Below are 7,917 nucleotides of genomic sequence, written 5' to 3'. Positions count from 1 at the left end.
GAATAGTGTATTTCATTTTCAGAAGGTCATTCTGATTATATATTATTCCACTATCTTCTGGCTCCCCTTATTATTATTAAGGCATTAGCTGCCAGTTTAACTATGTCTCCCTTGTGGGTAATCTATCTTTTCTTTCTAGTTGCTTTTAAGACCTTCTTCCTGTCTTTGTTGCTCTGCAGCTTTATTTTGTATGTAGGTATGGATTTCTTTTGATTTATACAGTTTGGCATTTGTTGGACTTCCTGAATGTGGTTATGTCTTGAATTGATTTTAGAAAATTCTTAGCCATTTTTTTTTTTTTCCCTTTCTTTTCGGCTGTGCTACACAGCTTGTGGGATCTTAGTTCTACAACCAGGGATTGAACCCAGGACCCTGGCAATGGAAGTACAGAGTCCTAACCAATGGACCACCAGGGAATTCCCTTAGTCATTATTTCTTCTCATATTGTCTTTCCTTAACTCAATTGCCTTTTGAGGAATTCTAATTAGCCCTTCTCACTCTGTACTTTATGTCTCCAAAACTCACTTTGGTGTTTTACATCAATTTGTTCCCTCAATCTGCAATCTGAAAATTTTTTCAGTTCTAAAACTCATCCATTCTAGTCAGCTGTATCTAATCTGCTTTCTAATTCTTTGGTTGAGTTTTACATTTATTACATTTTCATTTTTATGAGTTCAGTGTACTAGCTTTCAAATCTTCCTGATCAGTTCCTATTACCTTTTTCTCATTCTCAGATATTTCAATCTCTGTTATATTCCTGGAAGTATATCAGAGTAATTTTGTATGTTTATCTGATAATTTAAGTATCTGTAGTCTGTTTCTCTAGTATATTATTTATTCTATTTCTGATTTTTTCCTTTTGTGTTTGTAATTTTAAAATTATTATTAAATAGTTGGAACTCTATTTGTAGACATTAAGGCTAACATAAGAGTATACTCTTCCAGGGAGGATTTGTTTTCTTCTTCCAGGGGCCTTCTAGGAAACACAACATACCAATGCCACTTAAATCTCAACCCTCAACTACAGAAGATTTAGACTCCAGACCCTTGTGAAGATAGCATAATGGCCAACATTTTGTGGAGAGACTTCTTTTTTAACTTCTGCCCAGAGCCAATTCTGAGACTGCATCTACTTTACTATTAACACAGTCAATTTGCTCTTTTTCTGAGACTATAGGTCTTAAAGCATTTCACTTTCATAAAGTATGATTTCTGGTTTACTTAAGTACAAAGGTGTTTTTCAGAAGGATATTGAGAATCAAAGCAGCTCTGGGCATCAATTAATAAGAATGATAGGAGGAGTTATATTAGCACTATTTTAGTTAGGACACACCCCACTGAGATGAATGTATTTCAACTATTTTCAGTATCTTTACTAAGTCTGCTCAAGATTCAAATTTCAGGAGTTCCAGGAAGAAGGTGGCAGAGTGGCAGCAGAATTTTCTTGAATCTTTACATGAAAGTAAAGTGAGAAACTAGATAACAAAACCATCTGGAGAGCATTTATAATAGAATTAAATGAATAAGCTGTCCCTCCCAGCCCCAAAACACTGGTATCCTCAGACTTGCATGTTAGCACTGTCTTGGTGGAAGAAACCTGGAAGAAGCACTGAGGCATCTGACAGACCTAAGAACAAAATGATACCCAGAAATTTCCACTGGGATTAAAATAATAGTTTTCATTTTTCTACCGATATTTCTCTACTGGTATCTATCCTTTAGTTAATCCATTATGACAAAATTTCTATAGCTGTTTTGAAATCCTTGTCTGCTAATTCCAACATTTAGGCCATCCAGGATTGCTTTCTCTTAATTGTTTTTTCTCTTGTCCATGGGTCATATTTTTCTGTTTCTTTGCAAATTAATTATTTTTATTGTATGCATGTGTGCTCAGTCATGTCTGACTCCTTGTGACCCCATGGACTATAGCCTGCCAGGCTTCTTTGTCCATGGGATTTTTCAAGCATTTTTGCTGTATACTGGACATTATAGGGACACTGGATTTTGCTATTTTCCTCAGAAGAACATTAGTTGTTTTTCCAGCAGTAGTTAACTTGACTGGATACAAACTCAATTCAGTCTCCTTTGTGATAGACAGTAATTGAAATGTGCTAAATTCCTTCCCTCTTTCCACTGTTGTTTTCGATGGAGTTCCATAGAGTTTCCCTACAAGGGTATAGTTCTGTGATCAGCCAAAGACTCAGATCGAATTTTTATGCAGATTTTCAGACTTCTTTATTCTCAAGGCTCCCCATTCAGGGTGTTCCAGCAGCTCTACACTCAGTCTTATGATTCCTCATGCCACTAAGATCTCAGTTTTCTACTTGAGTTCTAGCTACCATATGTCTCACAGACAAGGGATTTCCCTCAAGCAAAAAGACTTCGGAACACAAACATCACACAGTACATCCCTTATTTCAAGAGTCAACATTCCTTTAGTTTTTGCCTGTCTTTTTCATTCTCCAGAGCCTTCAACTGGTTGGCTTAAACAAATTTTTTTTTAAACAAATGTTGTCCAGATTTTAAATGTATCATGTGCAGGAGAGTTAGCCTGATACATGCCAAGCAGAACTCATTCTAGTAATCTTTGATTTCTCCTGAGTGGGTCTAAAAGCAATGAATGGTAGTAGCAGTGACCATGTCCGAGCCTAGGTTTAATTGTAAATACCATTCTTTACATTTTTACCACTTCTGTGGTATTTCTGCCAAAAATATATAACCTGAATCTAATCATAAGAAAAGATCAGACACATAAATTGATGAAAGTCTCTGAGTTGACCTGGATTAATCAATTGACATAATTCCAGGAGTGCAGTTGAGTGAAATAGTATGAACTGTGTGAATGCTGCAGATTTTCCTAACTCTGTCTCCTTGTTATGCTGTGGTTCTCACTGAATTATGACCATTAACATCTAATCACCGAAAAATATGAGGTTTCCCCCTCGAGGAGTAGCTCAAAACAAAAACATATGCTAGACCGTAAAATATACAACTTAAGTGCTGAAAATAAAATATCTTCTTTCTAGAAAAAAAAATTTGTGCCAATAGAATACAGGAATCAACTGGAGTAAGCTTCTATTGCTCAAACATGACATAATTTGAGCTTCAATAAGGATAAGAGGGTTTCCCAGAAGGTGCTAGTGGTAAAAAATTTGTCTGCCAATGCAGGAGACCTAAGAGACTCAAGTTCGATCCCTGGGTCAGGAAGATCTCTATAGGAGGGCACAGCAACTCACTCCAATATTCTTACCTGGAGAGTCATACAGGCAGAGGAGCCTGGCAGGCTATAGTCCATAAGGTCGCAAACAGTTGGACACTACTGAAACGACTTAGCACAAGGATAATGATTACAGTGGATCAAAGTCCATTAGATAAGTTTAAATGTGTGATAATGAATAATCATAATGACATTGGGGAAAAAAAAATTGGTCACCTTTTGAGGATAGTCAGTTCAGTTGCTCAGTGTGTCTGACTCTTTGTGACCCCATGGACTGCAGCATGCCAGGCTTCCCTATCCATCACCAACTCCTGGAGTTTACTCAAACTCATGTCCATCGAGTCGGTGATGATATCCAATCATCTCATCCTCTGTTGTCCCCTTCTTCTCCTGCCTTCAATCTTTCCCAACATCAGGGTCTTTTCCAATGAATCAGTTCTTTGCATTAGGTGGCTAAAGTATTGGAGCTTCAGCTTTAGCATCAGTCCTGCCAATGAATATTCAGAACTGATTTCCTTTAGGATGGACTGGTTGGATCTCCTTGCAGTCCAAGGGACTCTCAAGAGTCTTCTCCAACACCACAGTTCAAAAGCATCAATTCTTTGGCACTCAGCTTTCTTTATAGTCCAACTCTCACATCCATACATGACTACTGGAAAGACCATAACTTTGACTAGATGGACCTTTGTTGGAAAAGTAATGTCTCTGCTTTTTAATATGCTATCTAGGTTGGTCAGAGCTTTTCTTCCAAGGAGCAAGCGTCTTTTAGTTTCATGGCTGCAGTCACCATCTGCAGTGATTTTGGAGTGATTTTTGAGGGTAACAGAGAACCAATTTATTTTCTTGAAAAGTAGAGAAAGAAAAGAATCATATATTTAATCTGCCTTTCCTATATAAACTGTACCATGGGGTAGCCAAGTAACATAAAATTATATCAGCAAATAAATGAAAATAAAATGATAAAATTAAAATGTAAGCGTTTTTGCAATCTTCAGTGAATTAAGGGAGCTAAGCATTAAGCATCAATGGCTTCTAGTATCAAAAAAGTGAGAAAACTGGACGTAATGTGCTTCCTAACACATTTGATTAGTTGGCTGGATTTCAACTGCTACTTCATAAGAAATAGGAAAGAGAATTTTACCTGCACCATGAGTGTGTAATCAGCAAAATCCAGACTTTGGAATACTCTATAGGTCAAATGGTTTTAGATTCTTCAAAAAATGTATTTTAAGAAAGAGGAATAACAGAGAGTCTGCAGATTAAAAGATTCTTAAAAGACATATTAGTTTTTTTTTTTTAATTGAATTTTCTGCAATATTGCTTCTGTAATCTATTTTGGTTTTGGGCCATGAGGCATGTGGGATCTTAGGTCCCTGACCAGGGATCAAACCACACCCTCTGCATTGGAAGGTGAAGTCTTAACCACTAGACTACCAGGGTAGTCCCCATAGACTTTTTAAAAATGGGGCAAGACTAAACTGCAATGCCTAGAGACACTTACATGATTAAATCACAAAGAAATGTAAAAAGCAATCATTGTAAGAGTCATTATGGTGATTATTTTGTAGAAAAGGAATAGCCTTTGGGATGGGCAACATGAAGGGACTTCTGGAGTAGTTACAAGGTTTCTTTTTCATAATGGGGTGGTGGTTATAGGGTTGTTGGCTTTTAATAATTCACTTTTATACATTTATTTTGTGTCACTTTCTGTATCTGTGCTTTATTTAATAATAAAAAGGTTAAAAAAAAAACATTCTAGAAAAGAAGTTTCTAACTGGCCTCATATAGTGAACAAGGATATCTGTTGGTTAGGGAAATTACAGTCCCACCATATTGTATTTATAGGATTAAAAGCTATTCCCTAAAAGATAATGAAGTTGCTATAAGGATTGGGCAAAAGCAGCTAGGCAGCCTAAGCCCACTAACTTTTTTTACAGTACAGTCACCTCAGAAATAATTCTGTATTGCATATTAGCATTTGAACAGGGAAATCAAGATAGATTAGAGTCAAGATAACTCCTGGCTCCTGGTCCCCCAAATGGTGTAAGCCAGTCATCCCCTCTGACAATTGATTTTCTTATAGGTCCTTGACTTTTTCTTCTCTCTCTCTCTCTCCCTCTTTTTTTTTTTTTTTTTTTTCTTTCCCCGGGAAGGTTTTATTACTCACAGAGGGAAAAGGCTTAGTCCTTCTTCGCTACCACTTTCCTCATGGTGGCCAGGACACTGCTCAGCTCCTCATTCTTTCTCTTGGCAGGAACGTGTGTCCCCACCCTGTTCTTGATGAAGCTGAAGGCCAACTTGTCCTTGGAAATCTTGAACAGTTCCATGGCCTGCCACTCATCAGGGGCAAAGCCGTACATGTCCTGCACAAACTTGGTGTGTTTGGTGAAGCAGTGGCAGCTATGTCTCAGTTTGCTCACTTCTTGTTCTTGGTCACCTGTGGCCCTTGTTGAGGCCTGTGGCCATGGGATGGCACGGAGCCATGGCTGATGCTCTTCAGTGGCTGCCATGGGAAAAGCTACTTTTTCTTTTATTATATTTGCTTGAAAGAATTTGAACTCAGAATAAGCAGTACTAATTGTCTTTGATAATATCAAAATCAGAAGTCAATACTGAACAAAACAAACCAGGTTTAGACATCAGCTCTGTTGGCTAATTAAGGCAGTTGGATACGCAATCATTTTTTCATAAGGTACTCCCAACTTCTGCAGATCATTCATTGCTATTAGACAATGACTATCTGAATAACTATGGATGGTGTCCCTGAGAGCCTGCCTCAGAGTCTCTGACTGAACACATTCATTCATAAAATATTTATGGACTATAAATGGCCAATCAGAACATGAGAAGGTGCTCAACATCATTAACTGTTAGATAAATGCAAATGAAAACCACAATTAGATACCATTTCACACCTACTAGGATGGTTAAAAAAAGACAGATAATAGCAAGCGTCAGTGAGGATGTGAAGAAATCAGAAATCTCATTAATTGTTGGTGAAACTGTAAAATGGTTCAGCCATTTCACAAAAACAGTATGGCAGTCCCTCAGAATGTTCAACACAGAATTTTCATGTGACCCAGCAGTTCCACTCCTTGACATATCCCCAAAAGAATGTATCATATGTGTCCACACTAAATCTTATATGTGACTGTTCATAGCAGCATTTTCATAATAGCTCAAAAAGTGCAAAGAACCCAAATGTGCAGCACCTGATGAATGGATAAACAGAATGTGATATATTCATACAATGGAATGTTTTTCAGCCACAGTAAAAGAATGAGACAAGAAAAAACCACACATTATATGATTCCATTTATACAAGATGTCCAGAATAGGCAAATCCAGAGAAAAATAAATTAGTGGCTTCCAAGGGTTGCAGGGAGGAAAGAGGATGAAAAGTGTTAATGAGTGAAGGATTTCTTTTTGAGGTGATAAAAATGTTATAAAAATTATGAATTGGCATGACTATACTAAAAGTGAATTGTGCACTTTAAAACAGTGAATTTTATGGTACATCAATTCTTTCTCAATAAAACTGTTACAAAAAGTATTTATTGACTGCTCATTCTGTGCTGGAAAAATCTTCTAAGTTCTGGAAATAATGTAGTGAAGACATCAAAGACCCTGCTCTCAAAAAGCTTTGAATAAAGAGATGGATCTGCTGAGTCCAAACTTGTGTCCCTGATAGACTGCACATAGATTAGGGTCCTATCACTTTTTGCCAAGAGAAAAATTTGTCAGGGTAGTTGACCTCAATAGTAATCTTCACTCTACCATTTTCTGAAGCTTTTTCCACTAAGAATATATAAAGAAGAAATTGTCAAAGAAGTAAAAAAGAAGAATAAACTATCACAGATTACAAAAATTTCAAGAAGGTGAGAGTGAAAGAAATCTAATGCTGCAGAAAGGTCAAGAAATATAAGGATCAAAAAATAGACTTTGGATTTGACAATTAGGATTTCACATGATAATCTCTTAGTACAGTTTCAGTGGAATGGTAGAGGCAGAGCAATTTTGTAATGGTTGTACATAGCCCAGTGCTGGATATATAGTAGTTGCTAAAGAAATATTTGTTGGATTGAGAATAAGTATGCTGTGAGTTAAGTAAAAAAAAATAAAGACAATGCTTATGGCAAGTTTGTATAAGAAGGGAAAATAGGTAGTGGGTGGTGTTTGGGAGAATATGAGTTAAAGGAGTTAATTTTTTAGTATGAGAGAAATTGATTGTAGTCTGAGAATGTGTTGCTAGTAGGGAAGAAAAATTTGAATGTAATGAAAAGAGAGAAAGTAGCAAGGTCTGGAAGAGGTGGGAGGATCCCTCTGAGATTAAATTATTCCTGTAGATGCAAGAATATTTTCAGAGATGAGAAAGAAATTTAGGAAATATTATTTGATGACTTCAAGTTTCTTTATTAAGCAGAACTCTAAGTCATCTTCAAAAAGTGAGGTTAGGTAGTAGAGGACAAAGAAGGGGCCTTGAAGATAGCAGTAAAGATGTGGAGAGAACTACAAAAAGTGGAATATAAATTTGTCCAGGACAGGAGAAAAGATTGCCAAGGCATGTTGATGTTTCACATGTAACTAATAAAATTATTCATCAGATCAGATCAGATCAGTCGTTCAGTCGTGTCCGACTCTTTGCGACCCCATGAATTGCAGCATGCCAGGCCTCCCTGTCCATCACCAACTCCCGGAGT

The 7,917-nt window shown here is 36.9% G+C and overlaps 1 pseudogene; it reads right to left on the bottom strand.

Moving 5' to 3' along the window:
• Window positions 1–5,180: 5,180 nt before the first annotated feature.
• On the bottom strand, window positions 5,181–5,898 carry LOC102412058 (annotated as a pseudogene).
• Window positions 5,899–7,917: the final 2,019 nt, after the last annotated feature.

The sequence above is a fragment of the Bubalus bubalis genome, chromosome 4 (genome assembly GCF_019923935.1).
Source record: "Bubalus bubalis isolate 160015118507 breed Murrah chromosome 4, NDDB_SH_1, whole genome shotgun sequence".
NCBI classification, from domain to species: domain Eukaryota; kingdom Metazoa; phylum Chordata; class Mammalia; order Artiodactyla; family Bovidae; genus Bubalus; species Bubalus bubalis.
This window is presented reverse-complemented; position numbering and strand designations above follow the sequence as displayed.